Below are 19,126 nucleotides of genomic sequence, written 5' to 3'. Positions count from 1 at the left end.
AAGCCTGGGGGTAAAAGGGTTAACAGAGGCATTCTCCTCTTCCATCAAAACCTCTTCTCTCCATCTCATCCTTCACCTTATCTCGCCATCTGATTCTCTGCCTCCCTCTTGATCTTCTCCCATTAACAGGTTCCTGCCAAGCCCTTCTCACTCCCTCCCCACCATCCATGCTCAACACGTGGACATAACATTTCAGTCCTGACACAACATACTGTTTATCATTCAATGACTTAAATAGATTGAAGAGTACAAATAACTGAATGACCAAATATTACAACAAGACCAATGCAAACAAAACTGTTTGACATGCTTATTGTTTACTATAACCTCCAAATATCAAAGGGTAGTTTATCAAGATTATTATAAGAAAAAATGATAGCACAGAGATCATAAAATAGGTAGTACTATTTTGAACATTAATCTTGTCTATTAAAATGTCTGATTAGAATGAGGTATTAAAATGTCTGATTAGAATGAGGTTTTTCTCATAAAAACCTATAAGGTTGTCTTAGATGGCAAGAAGAAGAGAATTTCTATGAAAAATTAGCAATAGTGTACCCTTATAAATAAACATTGATATTTTTTGTATCAACGTGAGAATACTGTATCTATTCAAATCAAAACATTAATCAATTGCAAGTGTATAGGTTATCTCAAACTGCAACAGTATTTTTCATAATTTCATAATTTCAAATATATTTCTTTTTTTAGACAAGTAATAAAAACCTAAGATCTTGAATGATTCCTGTGGGAGAATTCTATCTGTTAATATTAGGGTTGGACTTATGATTTTTGTCCACATGGCCCAGCATTGCAGAGAGAGGACCATTCTAAACTGGGGTGCAATAAGGCAAAAACACATGAATTAAACTGCGAGGTAAAATTTCAAGGTAGGTCAGATAGAAAGATGGGGAGGAAAAGCAAGAAAAGAGGTCAATATGAATAAAAATAAAGGGGTACAGTTACGGATAGAGGAGATAAAATGAGTATCTACTGTACCTAGATATTAGCTCAGTATAAATGTCTACGAAGTATGGCCATAACAGAACGTCCACTTGTAGTTGTATCTCACTGGCTATAGCTTAAACCTGAAAGATAAATGAGAAAATCAGAACACTGGAATAGTAGGGGTCAACTGCATGGATAATACCTATGATTTAAAAACAACAATAAAATGCAGATCGCAACTTTTAAAGGTTTTTTGCATACATCCCTCAGTTCTTTCTCTAATACAAACCAATATCAATCTGATGTTTTAAGTGAACCTGTTTATATGTTAAATTTGTCATCAACTATCATACACGAGTATTAATGGAAAACCTTGGGTAGTTTGTAGCGCTACGGCCAAGCATCCAAATTTGCTTATTATCGCTCCGACTGTTATCTTGTATAGAATAAAAACGTTGGGAAATGGTCTACGGATCTTAAATATGTGCTTAAATGCACACTTTTATGTTTTTTGCCGAAAACACTAAATTACCTGAAAATTTGTGGCTAGAGTTCTTACTCCGGCCACGAATCTTCTCGCTCCCGTAGTAGGTAAGGGGGGGGGGGGGCAAGGCCCCCCCGGGTAAGGATACGGCTTTTAGCATAGGTTAGGTGGGTTTTTTAAGTTGGCTTCTCTCGCCAAAATAGTTTTTAGAACGACGGCCACAATTCAGAATATTCCAGTTTTCTACGAACTCGATTTTAGAATGACGGCCACAGTCCACCCCACTTTATAATATTCCCATTTTCTATGAATGAAAACGGATCTGGCCGTCACCCTACAAAGGCTCCAAAACCTTTTACTCTCTTCCTCTCGAAACCCAATAGATCTAACTCCACTCTCGAACACACACATCTGATTACCCCCTTCTCATTCAGGACCAAACCTTTGGGGGAGAGCTGTTAGGCTAAACATGACTGTGAAGTTTCGATACTGATTTACAGAGTTCTTAAGAAGAGAGCTAAAAGCATACATGATGCTTAGTGGAAAGATTAGACTGGATTTTAATATCTGAGACACATAGGAAAGTGCTGAAACTGAGGAGGCCAAATCAGCAATCTACACAGCCACTACAGTAGTACACGAGATCAAACTACCCAGAACTCAAACAATTCCGCATTCAAGCAATTTTCAACCATACAAGTATTTGTTTTATACAGTAAGATTAATGGCCTTTTTAATCCCTTTACCCCCAAGCTATTCGGAACTTTCCAACCCTTAACCTCCAGGTGTTTTCTTTTTCAAGCACATTTTGCAATATATATTTTTTAAATTGCTCTAACAACCTTAATTTTTGTCATAGAGAAGTCAGGTTGGTCTCATTTTTTTGGAAAATGCCTGAAGTTTCTCAAAAAGTTATCGAAGATATGCAAAAAAATTTAAAGAGCAGTTTTATGCAAGGACGTACCAGTACATCCATGGGGGTAAAGGGAGAGTTTTGTGAAACGTACCAGTACGTCCATTGGGGGTAAAAGGGTTAAGAGTACATGTACTATGACTCATGAATTGTTGGGTGCGATCACTGAACTCGGTTATAGGTGACGTGTGTTAGTCTGATAAGCGACGTGTTTGTACCAGAGATTGAATTAAAATTTGGAGGTTTAACCAACTGAAAGGACATTAACCCTTTTACCCCCGGGGTATTTGGAAATTTCCAACCCTTAACCCCCAAGGGGTTATTTTTTTCCCAGCACATTTTGCAGTATATTATTTTTAAATTGCTCTAACAGCCTTAATTTTTGTCATAGAGAGGTCAGGTTGGTCTCATTCTCTTGGAAAATGCCTGAATTTTCTAAAAAAAAATTATCCAATAATATGAAAAACCAATTTTTATAGCATTTTTTTGCAAGGACGTACTGGTACGTCCATGGGGGTAAAGGGATGGCTTTTGTGAAACGTACCAGTACGTCCTTTGGGGGTAAAAGGGTTAATGGGTTCACACACTTACCCATGGAGAGAGGCGTGTCCAAAAACAGGTGTCTCACCCAATTCAAAAGTGCAAAACATATAGTTCCGTTAACTTTTTCATCGATAAATTCGTTGTTTATCCATAAAGAATGGTTCCTAAAAAGTTTTGTAGTGGCACTGTTTAGAAAACCACAACAGAATTAAGAAAGAAGATAATTGGAAAGGCAGGAAAGTATGTCTGCATGACTGACACTTCCAAAGAGTATGGTATTTCTATTACAAGCTAAGCTATAAGTCTAGTTGGAAAAGCAGAATGCTGTATGCCCAAAGACTCCAACAGGGAAAAATAGCAGTGATGAAAGGAAACAAGGAAATATATAAACTATAAGCAAAGTACTAAACAAAATAAAATATTTCAAGAACAATAATATTAAATTAAATCTTTCATAAATAAACTATAAACTTAGAAAAAAAAATTTAAAAAAATTAAAAAAAAAGACGAAATAGTGTGCCTGAGTGTACCCTCAAGCAAGAGAACTCTAATACAAGAACAATCGTTTGATTTTGGAACGTCCTAAAACCAAAATTAATTATTTTTCCAAACTCTTTAAGGTTAACCAAGGCTGCTTTGACGAATATGAAAAAGAACGAGCATTGATAGCATTCTGGGGTATAGGGAGGCCGCCACTTTAGATAAAACTGCTGAAAATTATTTGGGCAATTTTCAAGCTACATAGTCTGGATGATCTTTTCACCGTGACGATGTGGGCCTCTCTTGGAAAAGCCCGAGGAGGATTTATACCACACATAACCCTTTTACCCCCAAAGGACGTACTGGTACGTTTCACAAAACTCATCCCTTTACCCCCATGGACGTACCGGTACGTCCTTGCAAAAAAATGCTATTTAAAATTTTTTTTTGCATATTTTTGATAATTTTTTGAGAAAATTCAGGCCTTTTCCAAGAGAATGAGACCAACCTGACCTCTCTATAAAAAAAATTAAGGCTGTTAGAGCAATTTTAAAAAAATATACTGCAAAATGTGCTTCAAAAAAAATAACCCCTGGGGGTAAGGGTTAAGGGTTGGAAATTTCCAAATACCCTGGGGGTAAAAGGGATAAAAATAGGGCACTGCTTGGGTATGAACTTATGAGATACACTAACTCTAATGAGGTTTAGTAATGCAACTGGGGACATTAAGATCAATCCCTTACTTATTTACCATTTCAAAATCTCAAGGTTTTTCACGAAAGAATTGCATGAGGGACAACTATTTGATGTGGAGAGCTGGTAATAAATCCCGGGTAACTAACTATGAAAGCAAGAGATGATGGGAGAAGTACAAGAGGAAGGCCAAGGTTTGGGTGGATGGATGGAGTGAAGGAAGCTCTGGGTGATAGGAGGATTGATGTGAGAGAGGCAAGAGAGCGTGCTAGAACTAGGAATGAATGGCGAGCGATTGTGACGCAGTTCCGGTAGGCCCTGCTGCTTCCTCCGATGCCTTAGATGACAGCGGAGGTAGCAGCAGTAGGGGGATTCAGCATTATGAAGCTTCATCTGTGGTGGATAATGTGGGAGGGTGGGCTGTGGCACCCAAGCAGTACCAGCTGAACTCGGTTGACTCCCTTGTTAGGCTGGGAGGAACGTAGAGAGTAGAGGTCCCCTTTTCTGTTATGTTTCATTTGTTGATGTCGGCTACCCCCCAAAATTGGGGGAAGTGCCTTGGTATATGTATGTATGTAACATGTTCTTCACTGCATGGATGCAGTTGAGTTTTGGCCCAGTGTGAGTAATATCTCCAAGAGGAACAGTTGCCACTCAGCAAGATATATTATGCAATTTTCATCAGAATAAAACATGGGAATTGTGAACTCGACAGCACAGGGCTATTCTGAAATCCGAAACACTTTGGATCAGAAGAACTTTGTTTGTTCTCAACCTGTAAACGCAAAGATATTGATGATTGGGTTAAGACTATTCACAGATGGAGGAGGAAACAAGCGGAGGAGGAAACGAGCAGAAATGAATATTTCTGACAATAGTATTTACATTACTCTCAGATAAAAACAAAACCTAAATATTGGGCTACATAAACAAATCATCAAAGCTACCCAAACAATTGACATAAAAAAAGCCAGTCAGCTTACTCATAGTCTTCTCAAATCTGTGAATAACAAACGGAATTCAATGATTTACAAGATAGAATCACTTCCTGATATGGGGATTACAAACGACTACCACAGCATCACCAAGAACAACTGAACACAAAAGAATACTAAAGCATGCGGAAAGGAAATTCTAAACAGCCTAGGTCCTCAATTCATCAGAGACCTTGAAACAGTCTCTCTAGGGTTCCCAACGTGGCTTCACGGAGAAACTGAGTCTTAACCCATGAAAGAATGTTACAAATCACTTATACAGGTCCTCAACTTGCAAACATTCAAGAGATGCAAAAATATCCAACAGAAAACAAATCTCATATACTGTATCAATAATTAAATATGACAAATTCATAGATAATTTGTATTTGTCCTAACGATACAAACCTTAGCTATTTATTTTTTTGTTTTGTTTCATTTGTTGATGTCGGCTACCCCCCAAAATTGGGGGAAGTGCCTTGGTGTATGTATGTATATATGTACTTTCTGCAAAGCTGAAAGTAATACAGTACCCCTAAATAGCGTAGCTTTGTATTTCAGTTTCGGAACAAACTAATAAAACGATATATAGTTTAATGTTGCTTATAAAGCAACATTTGCAATATGAAAGACTATTAGTTTACGTTTGCAGCCGAGAATCATAGGCATGCAAGTTAAGTGAAGCCTTCCCTCGGTGTTAAATTTGTCTTGCAAATAATCCGACCTACTACCAGCTTCTTGTACCCCCATTAAGTTTGTAAGTCGAGTCTTTTCTCTACATTTTAAAATAATAATAATAAGAATTTAAATAAAACTTTAATTTTACATGGAAGCTGTTTAATTTTGGAGAAATCTGAAAGGGGGTAACTAAAAAATGGGTAAAATTTCATGAGGGGTCAAAAGTCGAGAGCCCCCATCTTAGGATTACTTACCGGTGGATTTTCTATGCTATTCAGATGGCTTGATGATGCAAAAGAAGTTTCTCCATAGCCTGGTCATCCTGGTCAACCTAAAATGAAAGCTAATTACATATAATTGATATTACAAAAAGGAGATTAACCATCCCCATGAGTCGAACTTCAATTCTTACAGAGCTCAGCCAAACAAATTCGGGAGGGAAAAATACATAACATGTAAGAGATAAAAATATAATGATAAAAACCTATGATAGACATCTGAATTTCATCTGTTAAACCTATGCTTCTTAGAAACGACTAAGTTCAAGTACTTTGTATTTTTCCTAACGATACAAACCGTGGGTTCTTTATTAGGGAACATACTTTCAGAGAGAAGACTAGCCATAAGACTTTTAGCCAGGTGTAATGGCCCCCACTATCTAGTGGAGGGGAGAGGGTAGTACCGGCTAGCCTGTTCACACACACACACCTGTCTTTTATGGTCAGTTTTGCTTACAGGCAGAATTTACCAGGGGATAGGTGTTGGCAGGCCAAATTTGTATTAAGAGCTAAAGGTTGGTATCATTGCGAGAAATACAAATTGCTTTAAATTTGTTATTTGTTCAGACACTAAATACAGACCCTTTTGCTCTTCATTAAGGAAGACTCGGCCCCTAAGGTGGTGGCAGTGCTAACCAATTGGCTGGCTTTTGACCCAGGGTTTTTCCCCCTTCGTGTTACGCACTTAAAAAGGGGAAAACCTCGACACTTCGCTAAAAACCTCTGTGCAATAGCACGCTCTAGCAGCCTAATCAATCTGTGTGATTGTACGATACCAGCAGTTTGACTAGTCTAGGTAAGATTTCTCAAAAATGAAGGGATATTTGAACCAACCATAAACGTTACCAAATCCCACCTCCCCAGGGTGCATGAGAACATGAGTATACACCTCTGGTTTTACCTGCAGAGAGAGGAGGCCAGTTTGCAAAGTATCATAATCTTTGAACCAACCATAAAGGTTAGCCAATCCCACTTAGCCAGGGGATATGGGGACAAGGATCTACAGTATCTCTATACCAGGTTACACAAGGGAAATGGTTTTACCTATAGACAGAGGAGGCCAGCTTGCAAAGTACTGCAGGTGCTGTTCCCCCAGAGATGGGAAGATGAAAGAAAGAGCCAGTCATTCTTCTCATTCATCCCAGACTTAATCCATAGTAACCTCGGCACTACACCATCTGCTACTTGCCCATCAAGGAGCCTGGGGTATTTAACCCATTTTGTCATCCTGCCACCACATGGGCAAGGGAGAATGTACCCATGTTCGTGGGGGTCTTGTCTTCAAGGTAATGGGTAGCTTAAGTCGTCCGATGCTTCCACAGATCCGCTTGTAGCACCTGTACGAGTAGTTTTTCTTGAACGCTAGGGACATATGTATGCCTCTAACGTCATGAGCTGTGGGTCATCTCATTTAAGGGGAAGGATCAGGGTTCAACGCTCAGTCTATGACCTTGCGAATCCACGCTGAGAAAGGGCTCTTGGTGATGCTTCGTTTGACCTTCCCTGAACTGACGAAGAGTACTGACACCTCAGGTTCTCCCTAGTGTATTACAGTAGCTGTTGATCTGGATCATTGGTCACGCTACATAGGACTCCCAATCTAAATGGTTTGAATGTTGGATCCGAGCTTCTAGGAACAAAGTTGAGTATTACCTTACCCATCACCGTGACTGAGACGAAGGACCATAGGATTTGCTAACTCTCTTGGCCAAAGACAAAAGGAGCGAGAGAACTGTCTTCAAGGACAGGTGAAGATCTGCTGTTTGGCGTCCTGAGTCCTTGGGGGAACTCTTTAGGGACCGAAGGACACGAACCATGTTACGTGGATTAGGTCCAACTTCTGACTGAGAGAATACCAACACGGAGGAAAGGTTAATTCTTTTCAGCCGGAAGGCGAAGCTCAAGGACGAGTAGCAGCCTTTCATTGCCGAGACCGAGGGGAGTTTCCCCCTTGAAGGTTATGCTGGAAAGTAGCAACGAGGGGGTGAGATACCCTGTCCATGACATCAACCACTGAAGGAAGTCCGCTAGCCTGTTAGCCAGCAATTGGAGAATTCTGGAGGTATCCTGAAAATCCTTTTACAACTTGCTGTGAAAGCTTCTCCGTGTAAGGAGATGTTGGAAAGTGTCCAGGCGTGAAGAATGTAGGGGGCCTATGGCTCTATGGAAGATGATCACATGAGGCTGTCTAGTAAATTGTGTCGTGGAGGGAGTTTCTCGGCACTTCCTTCAGCATCCCAAGAAGGTACGGGACCATCCCACAGATGCAAAGCGGAGCCGAGAGGGGCAATGCCAGGTTGCAGATGATCAAGCAGTGCAGGGAAAAATGGCGAAAACGCCAATGCTTACCTGCCGTTGCCAAATGCATCCATCCCTAGAGCCTGGGGATCCGGGACTGGTGAACCGTAGAGTGGAGACAAGTTATTCAGGGACGTTGCGAAGAGATCCACTCTCTGGAACCCCTCAAACTCAGGACTTTGTAGGCCACTGCATGATACAAAGACCACTCGGGGACCACTATCCGAGTAGCTCTGCTCAGAAGACCGTGAGCACATTCCTGCTTGTCCGGAATAATTGAGCTGATAGAGAAACAAGAGTTGCCTTAAGAACATTTACCATACCATGCTAGAAGAAAGAAGTGCTGCGAAAAACAAGCACCGCCCTATTTGTTCTAAATGAGCCACTATCATGGTGTCGTCGTTCGCCATTACCACCGAGTGACCCACCAGGGATTGATATATCTGCTGCAAGGCTGCACTCATCTCTAGGAGATCTAAATGATAGTACCACTCAGATTCTGACCAGAGGCTGGAGGCCGAGTCGTACAGCATCTGGGGTCAACCTTTTTTTTTTGCAGCATCTGAAGAGAGCGTCAAATCTCCTCGGCGGAGATTCTCTTTTGTCAATCCTCTTCTCAGGTCCGTTCCCTGCCCGAGTCCCGTAGACTAGAAAAAAAAAGGGCAATTCCTCAAGCTGAATCCCTGGGATCTGGCTGCCCCTAAAGAGATTGGATTTGAAGGAGTCCGATGCGGGCTTTATAAACCAGAGTGAAACGGTGGCTCTTGAGATGTAAACACTTCTGGCTGAAAGTCTCTCATATAAGTTAGAGACTACCACCATCTTCGACATTGGACCCCATTGATATGAGGAAACTTCTGCAGGCTGATGATGATAAACATGCCTAAGAATAACCGTCTCTGATAAGAAAGCAGGGATATTTCTTGATATTTACTTCAACACTTGATTGCAGTAAACTAGAGTTGTCTCGGTGGTGATGAAAAGCCACCGAGTCTGTTAAGATTAGCCAGTCCCGAATTCTTCATGGAGCGAAGCAGATCCTGTAGGGCCAGGTTGACACCAAGGTAAAAACTCTCTTGAAAACCTGCCTTCTCGCCGAACAGTCTGATGAACTAACTTGTTCCAGGAGAGAACAAAAACTGGGCACTTCTATCAGAAAGAACACTGTAGAAGCTCGAAGATACCCTGATTAAACAAGTCGTTCTGCAAAAAAGACAATGGCCAAGTCTGGGAGTCTGACTGATTTTCAGATTTGCATGCATTAAAGAGAGAACCACCATCACACCTCAACAGGTGGGTGGGATGAGATGTGCGGGTCGACATCGGGCTTAGACAGCCAAGCCCCGCAAGACAGAACGGCCTTGGACCCGGGAAAAAAACGTTGAGATTCAATAAGGTAATACATGAATAACAAGCAACACAAGTAACACAAGTTAAGGATGGGAAAGCACAAAGGGAAAACTTGGAACACAATGGCGGAGATGTGAGAGAGAGTGGCGAGATGTTATCTACGCCACGACCAGATGCTTACTGGCAACTCAGACTTAGCTGCGTGCTCTCGCATGCTTACCCCGGGTTGCCTCAGGGCGAGTATCCATCTGCCACGGAGGGACCCGACAAGGGAAAACAGAGATAGGGGAAACTACGCAAAATTCTTGGTCAGTTAGGCAGGAGATACCAGATACTCCTAAGAAAGTAGTTCTAGGTAAGTACTCCGTGTTGGAACAAACTTTATTTTTACGTGGAAGCTGTTGAATTTTGGAGATAACTGAAAGGGGGGTAAAAACAAAATGGGTAAAATTTCATGAGGGGTCATAAGTTGAGAGCCCCCATCTTAGGATTACAGTACTAAACAGTGAATTTTCTATGCTACTCAGACTGCTTCATTATGCATATGGGAAGGATTCTTTTCCTAAGTGATATCAACGAAGATGTATCTCCATAGCCTGTTCAGCCTGGTCAAATTAAAATGTAAGGTAATTACATATAATTAATGATATTATGAAAAAGATTAACCATCCCTACGAGTCAAACTTGATTCTTACAGAGCTCAGCCAAACAAATTCGGGAGGGAAAAATACATAACATGTAAGAGATAAAAATATGATAAAAACCTATGATAGACATCTGAATTTCATCTGTTAAACCTATGCTTCTTAGAAACGACTAAGTTCAAGTAATTTGTATTTTTCCTAACGATACAAACCGTGGGTTCTTTATTAGGGAACATATTTTCAGAGAGAAGACTAGCCATAAGACTTTTAGCCAGGTGTAATGGCCCCCACTATCTAGTGGAGGGGAGAGGGTAGTACCGGCTAGCCTGTTCACACACACAAACCTGTCTTTTATGGTCAGTTTTGCTTACAGGCAGAATTTACCAGGGGATAGGTGTTGGCATGCCAAATTTGTATCAAGAGCTAAAGGTTGGTATCATTGCGAGAAATACAAATTGCTTTAAATTTGTTATTTGCTCCGACACTAAATACGAAACCTTTTGCTCTTCATTAAGGAAACCTAGCCCCTAAGGTGGTGGCAGTGCTAACCAATTGGCTGGCTTTTGAACAAGGGTTTTTCCCCCTTCGTGTTACGCACTTAAAAGGGGGAAAAACTCGACACTTCTCTAAAAACCTCTGTGCAATAGCACGCTCTAGCAGCCTAATCAATCTGTGTGATTGTACGATACCAGCAGTGTGACTAGTCTAGGTAAGATTTCTCAAAAATGAAGATCCAGGGATCTTTGAACCAACAATAAACGTTACCAAATCCCACCTCCCCAGGGTGCATGAGAACATGAGTATACACCTCTGGTTTTACCTGCAGAGAGAGGAGGCCAGTTTGCAAAGTATCATAATCTTTGAACCAACCATAAAGGTTAGCCAATCCCACTTAGCTAGGGGATATGGGGACAAGGATCTACAGTATCTCTATACCAGGTTACACAAGGGAAATGGTTTTACCTATAGACAGAGGAGGCCAGCTTGCAAAGTACTGCAGGTGCTGTTCCCCCAGAGATGGGAAGATGAAAGAAAGAGCCAGTCATTCTTCTCATTCCTCCCAGACTTAATCCATAGTAACCTCGGCACTACACCATCTGCTACTTGCCCATCAAGGAGACTGGGGTGTTTAACCCATTTTGTCATCCTGCCACCATATGGGCAAGGGAGAACGTTCCCATGTTCCTGGGGGTCTTTTCTTCAAGGTAATGGGTGGCGAAGGTCGTCCGATGCTTCCACAGACCCGCTTGTAGCATCTGTACGAGTAGTTTTTCTTGAACGCTAGGGACATATGTATGCCCCTAACGTCATGAGCTGTGGGTCGTCTCCTTTAAGGAGAAGGATCAGCGTTCAACGCTCAGTCTATGACCTTGCGAATCCAAGCTGAGAAAGGGCTCTTGGTGATCCTTCGGTTTACCTTCCCTAAACTGACGAAGAGTACTGACACTCGGGGGGTAAGCTCCTGTAGTTCTCCTGAGGTAGCACCTCAGGTTCTCCCTAGCGTATTACAGTAGCTGTTGATCTGGATCATTGGTCACGCTACATAGGACTCCCAATCTGAATGGTTTGAATGTGGGATCCGAGCTTCTAGGAACAAAGTCGAGTATTACCTTACCCATCGCCGTGAATGAGACGAAGGAGGACCATAGGATTTGCCAACTCTCCTAGCCAAAGCCAAAATGAGCGAGAAAACTGTCTTCAAGGATAGGTGAAGATCTGCTGTTTGGCGTCCTGGGTCTTTGGGGGAACTCTTTAGGGACCGAAGGACACGAATCATGTTACGTGGATTAGGTCCAACTTCTGACTGAGAGAATACCAACACATAGGAAAGGTTAATACTTTTCAGCCTGAAGGCGAAGCTCAAGGACGAGTAGTAGCCTTTCATTGCCGAGACCAAGGGGAGTTTTCCCCTTGAAGGTTATGCTGGAAAGTAGCTACGGGGGGGGGGGGGGGGGGTGAGATACCCTGCCCATGACATCAACCACTGAAGGAAGTCCGCTAGCCTGTTAGCAAGCGACTGGAGAATTCTGGAGTTATCCAGAATATCATTTTACAACTTGCTGTGAAAGCTTCTCCATGTAAGGAGATGTTGGAAAGTGTCCAGGCGTTAAGAGCGTAGGGGGCCTATGGCTCTGTGGAAGATGATCACATGTGGCTGTCTAGTAAATCGTGTCGTAAAGGGAGTTTCTTGGCACTTCCGTCAGCATCCTAAGAAGGTACGGGACCATCCCACAGATGCAAAGCGGAGCCGAGAGGGGGAATGCCAGGTTGCAGATGATCTGGCCTTTTAAAGCACCCTCATCATCAAGCAGTGCGGGGGAAAATGGCTAAAACGCCAATGCTGACCTGCCGTTGCCGAATGCATCCACCCCTAGAGCCTGGGGATCCGGGACTGGTGAACCGTAGAGTGGAGGAGAGTTATTCAGGGACGTTGCGAAGAGATCCACTCTCGGGGAACCCCTCAAAGTCAGGACTTTGTAGGCCACTGGATGATACAAACACCACTCGGGGACCACTATCCGAGTAGCTCTGCTCAGAAGACCGTGAGCACATTCCTGCTTGTCCGGAATAATTGAGCTGATAGAGACACAAGAGTTGCCTTGAGAACATTTACCATACCATGCTAGAAGAGAGAAGTGCTGCGAAAGACAAGCACCGCCCTATTTGTTCTAAATGAGCCACTATCATGGTGTCGTCGTTCGCCATTACCACCGAGTGACCCGCCAGGGATTGATATATCTGCTGTAAGGCTGCACTCATCTCTAGGAGATCTAAATGATAGTACCACTCAGATTCTGACCAGAGGCTGGAGGCCGAGTCGTACAGCATGTGGGGTCAACCTTTCTTTTGCAGCACCTGAAGAGAGCGTCAAATCTCCTCGGCGGAGATTCTCTTTTGTCAATCCTCTTCTCAGGTCCGTTCCCTGCCTGAGTCCCGTAGACTAGAAAAAAAGGGCAATTCCTCATGCTGAATCCCTGGGATCTGGCTGCCCCTAAAGAGATTGGATTTGAAGGAGTCCGATGCGGGCTTTATAAACCAGAGTGAAACGGTGGCTCTTGAGATGTAAACACTTCTGGCTGAAAGTCTCTCATATAAGTTAGAGACTACCACCATCTTCGACATTGGACCCCATTGATCTGAGGAAACTTCTGCAGGCTGATGATGATAAACATGCCTAAGAATAACCGTCTCTGATAAGAAAGCAGGGATATTTCTTGATATTTACTTCAACACTTGATTGCAGTAAACTAGAGTTGTCTCTGTGGTGATGAAAAGCCACCGAGTCTGTTAAGATTAGCCAGTCCCGAAATCTTCAGGGAACGAAGCAGATCCTGTAGGGCCAGGTTGACACCAAGGTAAAAACTCTCTTGAAAACCTGCCTTCTCGCCGAACAGTCTGATGAACTAACTTGTTCCAGGAGAGAACGAAAACTGGGCACTATCAGAAAGAACCGACTGTAGAAGCTCGAAGATACCTTGATTAAGTAAGTCGTTCTGCAAAAAAGACAATGGCCAAGTCTGGGAGTCTGACTGCTTTTCAGATTTGCATGCATTAAAGAGAGAACCACCATCACACCTCAACAGGTGGGTGGGACGAGATGTGCGGGTCGACATCGGGCTTAGACAGCCAAGCCCCGCAAGACTTAACGGCCTTGGACCCGGGAAAAAAACGTTGAGATTCAATAAGGTAATACATGAATAACAAGCAACACAAGTAACACAAGTTAAGGATGGGAAAGCACAAAGGGAAAACTTGGAACACAATGGCGGAGATGTGAGAGAGAGTGGCGAGATGTTATCTACGCCACGACCAGATGCTTACTGGCAACTCAGACTTAGCTGCGTGCTCTCGCATGCTTACCCCGGGTTGCCTCAGGGCGAGTATCCATCTGCCACGGAGGGACCCGACAAGGGAAAACAGAGATAGGGGAAACTACGCAATATTCTTGGTCAGTTAGGCAGGAGATACCAGATACTCCTAAGAAAGTAGTTCTAGGTAAGTACTCCGTGTTGGAACAAACTTTATTTTTACGTGGAAGCTGTTGAATTTTGGAGATAACTGAAAGGGGGGTAAAAGCAAAATGGGTAAAATTTCATGAGGGGTCATAAGTTGAGAACCCCCATCTTAGGATTACAGTACTAAACAGTGAATTTTCTATGCTACTCAGACTGCTTCATTATGCATATGGGAAGGATTCTTTTCCTAAGCGATATCAACGAAGATGTATCTCCATAGCCTGTTCAGCCTGGTCAAATTAAAATGTAAGGTAATTACATATAATTAATGATATTATGAAAAAGATTAACCATCCCTACGAGTCAAACTTGATTCTTACAGAGCTCAGCCAAACAAATTCGGGAGGGAAAAATACATAACATGTAAGGGATAAAAATATGATAAAAACCTATGATAGACATCTGAATTTCATCTTTTAAACCTATGCTTCTTAGAAACGACTAAGTTCAAGTAATTTGTATTTTTCCTAACGATACAAACCGTGGGTTCTTTATTAGGGAACATATTTTCAGAGAGAAGACTAGCCATAAGACTTTTAGCCAGGTGTAATGGCCCCCACTATCTAGTGGAGGGGAGAGGGTAGTACCGGCTAGCCTGTTCACACACACAAACCTGTCTTTTATGGTCAGTTTTGCTTACAGGCAGAATTTACCAAGGGATAGGTGTTGGCAGGCCAAATTTGTATTAAGAGCTGAAGGTTGGTATCGTTACGAGAAATACAAATTGCTTTAAATTTGTTACTTGCTCCGACACTAAATACAGACCCTTTTGCTCTTCATTAAGGAAGACTCGGCCCCTAAGGTGGTGGCAGTGCTAACCAATTGGCTGGCTTTTGACCCAGGGTTTTTCCCCCTTCGTGTTACGCACTTAAAAGCGGGAAAACCTCAACGCTTCGCTAAAAACCTCTGTGCAATAGCACGCTCTAGCAGCCTAATCAAGCTGTGTGATTGTGCGATACCAGCAGTGTGACTAGTCTGGGTAAGATTTCTCAAAAATGAAGGGATCTTTGAACCAACCATAAACGTTACCAAATCTCACCTCCCCAGGGTGCATGAGAACATGAGTATACACCTCTGGTTTTACCTGCAGAGAGAGGACGCCAGTTTGCAAAGTATCGTTATCTTTGAACCAACCATAAAGGTTAGCCAATCCCACTTAGCCAGGGGATATGGGGACAAGGATCTACAGTATCTCTATACCAGGTTATACAAGGGAAATGGTTTTACCTATAGACAGAGGAGGCCAGCTTGCAAAGTACTGCAGGTGCTGTTCCCCCAGAGATGGGAAGATGAAAGAAAGAGCCAGTCATTCTTCTCATTCCTCCCAGACTTAATCCATAGTAACCTCGGCACTACACCATCTGGTACTTGCCCATCAAGGAGCCTGAGGTGTTTAAACCATTTTTACATCCTGCCACCACATGGGCAAGGGAGAATGTATCCATGTTCCTGGGGGGTCTTGTCTTCAAGGTAATGGGTAGCGAAGGTCGTCCGATGCTTCCACAGACCCGCTTGTAGAACCTGTATCAGTAGTTTTTCTTGAACGCTAGGGACGTATCTATGCCCCTAACGTCATGAGCTGTGGGTCGTCTCCTTTAAGGAGAAGGATCAGCGTTCAACGCTCAGTCTATGACCTTGCGAATCCAAGCTGAGAACGGGCTCTTGGTGATCCTTCGGTTTACCTTCCCTGAACTGACGAAGAGTAATGACACTCGGGGGTGAGCTCCTGTAGTTCTCCTGAGGTAGCACCTCAGGTTCTTCCTAGCCTATTACAGTAGCTGTTGATCTGGATCATTGGTCACGCTACATAGGACTCCCAATCTGAATGGTTTGAATGTGGGATCCGAGCTTCTAGGAACAAAGTCGAGTATTACCTTACCCATCACCGTGAATGAGACGAAGGACCATAGGATTTGCTAACTCTCTTGGCCAAAGACAAAAGGAGCGAGAGAACTGTCTTCAAGGACAGGTGAAGATCTGCTGTTTGGCGTCCTGGGTCGTCGGGGTACTCTTTAGGGACCGAAAGACACAAACCATGCTACGTGGATTAGGTCTACCTTCTGACTGAAAGACAATACCAAAGAGAGGAAAGGTTAATTCTTTTCAGCCTGAAGGCGAAGCTCAAGGACGAGTAGTAGCCTTTCATTGCCGAGACCAAGGGGAGTTTCCCCTTGAAGGTTATGCTGGAAAGTAGCAACGAGGGGGTGAGATACCCTGTCCATGACATCAACCACTGAAGGAAGTCCGCTAGCCTGTTAGCCAGCAACTGGAGAATTCTGGAGGTATCCAGAATATCCTTTTACAACTTGCTGTGAAAGCTTCTCCATGTAAGGAAATGTTGGATAGTGTCCAGGCGTGAAGAACGTAGGGGGCCTATGGCTCTGTGGAAGATGATCACATGTGGCTGTCGAGTAAATTGTGTCGTGGAGGGAGTTTCTCGGCACTTCCGTCAGAATCCTAAGAAGGTACGGGACTATCCCACAGATGCAAAGCGGAGCCGAGAAGGGCATTGCCAGGTTGCAGATGATCTTGCCTTTTTAAGCACCCTTGTCATCAAGCAGTGCGGGGGAAAATGGCTAAAACGCCAATGCTGACCTGCTGTTGCCAAATGCATCCACCCCTAGAGCCTGGGGATACGAGACTGGTGAACCGTAGAGTGGAGGAGAGTTATTCAGGGACGTTGCGAAGAGATCCACTCTCGGGGAACCCCTCAAAGTCAGGACTTTGTAGGCCACTGGATGATACAAAGACCACTCGGGGACCACTATCCGAGTAGCTCTGCTCAGAAGACCGTGAGCACATTCCTGCTTGTCCGGAATAATTGAGCTGATAGAGAAACAAGAGTTGCCTTGAGAACATTTACCATACCATGCTAGAAGAGAGAAGTGCTGCGAAAAACAAGCACCGCCCTATTTGTTCTAAATGAGCCACTATCATGGTGTCGTCGTTCGCCATTACCACCGAGTGACCCACCAGGGATTGATGTATCTGCTGCAAGGCTGCACTCATCTCTAGAAGATCTAAATGATAGTACCACTCAGATTCTGACCAGAGGCTGGAGGCCGAGTCGTACAGCATGTGGGGTCAACCTTTCTTTTGCAGCATCTGAAGAGAGCGTCAAATCTCCTCGGCGGAGATTCTCTTTTGTCAATCCTCTTCTCAGGTCCGTTCCCTGCCTAAGTCCCGTAGACTAGAAAAAAAGGGCAATTCCTCATGCTGAAACCCTGGGATCTGGCTGCTCCTAAAGAGATTGGATTTGAAGGATTCCGATGCGGGCTTTATAAACCAGAGTGAAACGGTGGCTCTTGAGATGTAAACACTTCTGGCTGAAAGTGTGTCTCATATAAGTTAGAGACTACCACCATCTTCGACATTGGACCCCGTTGATCTGAGGAAACGAAGGAGAGCAGCGTCGTCAGCGAAGAGCAGCAAGACCGAAGCCAAGCTCTTAAGATGAACTCGCGGGAAGTGAGCAACATCTGTCTCAATGGAGAAGAGTATCCACACGAAGACGACACTCTTACGGAAGAGGATGGGTCACTGCACTCTGAGAAAAGGGGTAGGTCACCAGCATATAGGTTGTCCGGCGTCAAAACGGGAGGAGACCGAAAAGATTTCCCCGCCCTCCAAAAGTGCCGCAATATGCAGAAATGAAAAGGGCAACGCTTACACTGTAATGATGAAAGTGTCTATATATATAAAAACATTACGTCAACTTGATACATCTGTAAAATAAGTGATTATAGGGGTTATTTACATAAAAGACTCAGATTTGTACAACAGCTATGAACAATAGGCTCCACCAAACCCCCATCCTTAGCTCACAAGGATGGCGAGGTTGTAGCGACCAAAGGAACTAACAAGTTTGAGCGGGAGTTAAACCCCAGTCTGGCAATCACCAGGCAGGTACGTTACCATATCGGCCACAACCACCCAAGGGGGGACAAAGAATGTGGATCAACAGAGGTCCCGTTCACACACATGGCCAGGCACCTGGACAGGAAGGCATGCCTAAACGTGCTTTCTCCCTTCGCCAAACACACACCAATCTGCAATGAAAAAGATTAAGTGCAAAAAAGCCAAGTTTGCTAGTACCTAGAGCACGCCTATAGGCATACTATTTAGTAGCTGAAGACAAAGTGGTTACTATGTGAGATGGTAGTGCACAGGGATGGGGGTTACCCGGTTACTCAACAGCAACTACCTCCAACTTCTTAGAAATTCCAATAGCTGAATTTTGTGCTTTGCTGAAATCATGCACCTATTAAAAAGCAGAGGGTTTGCCTTTGTGTAGAAATAACCAAATTTATTGCATTATGTTAAGCACCTTCACCAAGTTAATCAGGTCTGTGACACACAAACCAACAGGTGGTAAGGTTTGGCTATCCTCATTTCTCATTAACACGAGCTCACAGAATATTTAGTGGATGAAAATGCCAAAACGGCTCAAAACACATTTAAAATTATCTGAAAAATAACAAATAAGACAACAAATTTTTTATCAATGTATGGTATATATTTATGCTATGTCTAAATATAGCTGTAGTGAACACAAGTTATACACCATTAAGAAAGGTACAGGATGTTGTATGTTAACCAACCATCTCCGACATATATTGAAAGTTAAATTTTTGAAAATCCTTTACAGAAATAAATGCATAAATTTTCATAAAATTTTTTACCAAACAAACCTGAATCCTCTACATGTGGATAGCTCCCCTATACCCACATTCTTAGCTCACAAAGATGGTGAGGTTGCACCAACCAAAGGAACTAAAGAGCTTGAAGGGGAGTCAAACACTAGTCTGGCAGTCGCCAGGCAGGGAC

The 19,126-nt window shown here is 43.1% G+C and overlaps 1 long non-coding RNA gene across 1 annotated transcript in view; it reads right to left on the bottom strand.

Moving 5' to 3' along the window:
* The window catches only part of LOC137636009 (uncharacterized), a 53,341-nt gene that overhangs the window by 10,778 nt on the left and 23,437 nt on the right, over positions 1-19,126 (bottom strand). The window contains exons 2-3 of the long non-coding RNA XR_011042882.1: positions 5,968-6,044; positions 1,000-1,088 (exon numbers count right to left, since the gene is read on the bottom strand). This is a non-coding gene — a long non-coding RNA (uncharacterized lncRNA). The remainder of the gene's footprint in view (positions 1-999; positions 1,089-5,967; positions 6,045-19,126) is intronic.

The sequence above is a fragment of the Palaemon carinicauda genome, unplaced genomic scaffold (assembly GCF_036898095.1).
Source record: "Palaemon carinicauda isolate YSFRI2023 unplaced genomic scaffold, ASM3689809v2 scaffold21, whole genome shotgun sequence".
In the NCBI taxonomy this organism is placed as follows: domain Eukaryota; kingdom Metazoa; phylum Arthropoda; class Malacostraca; order Decapoda; family Palaemonidae; genus Palaemon; species Palaemon carinicauda.
This window is presented reverse-complemented; position numbering and strand designations above follow the sequence as displayed.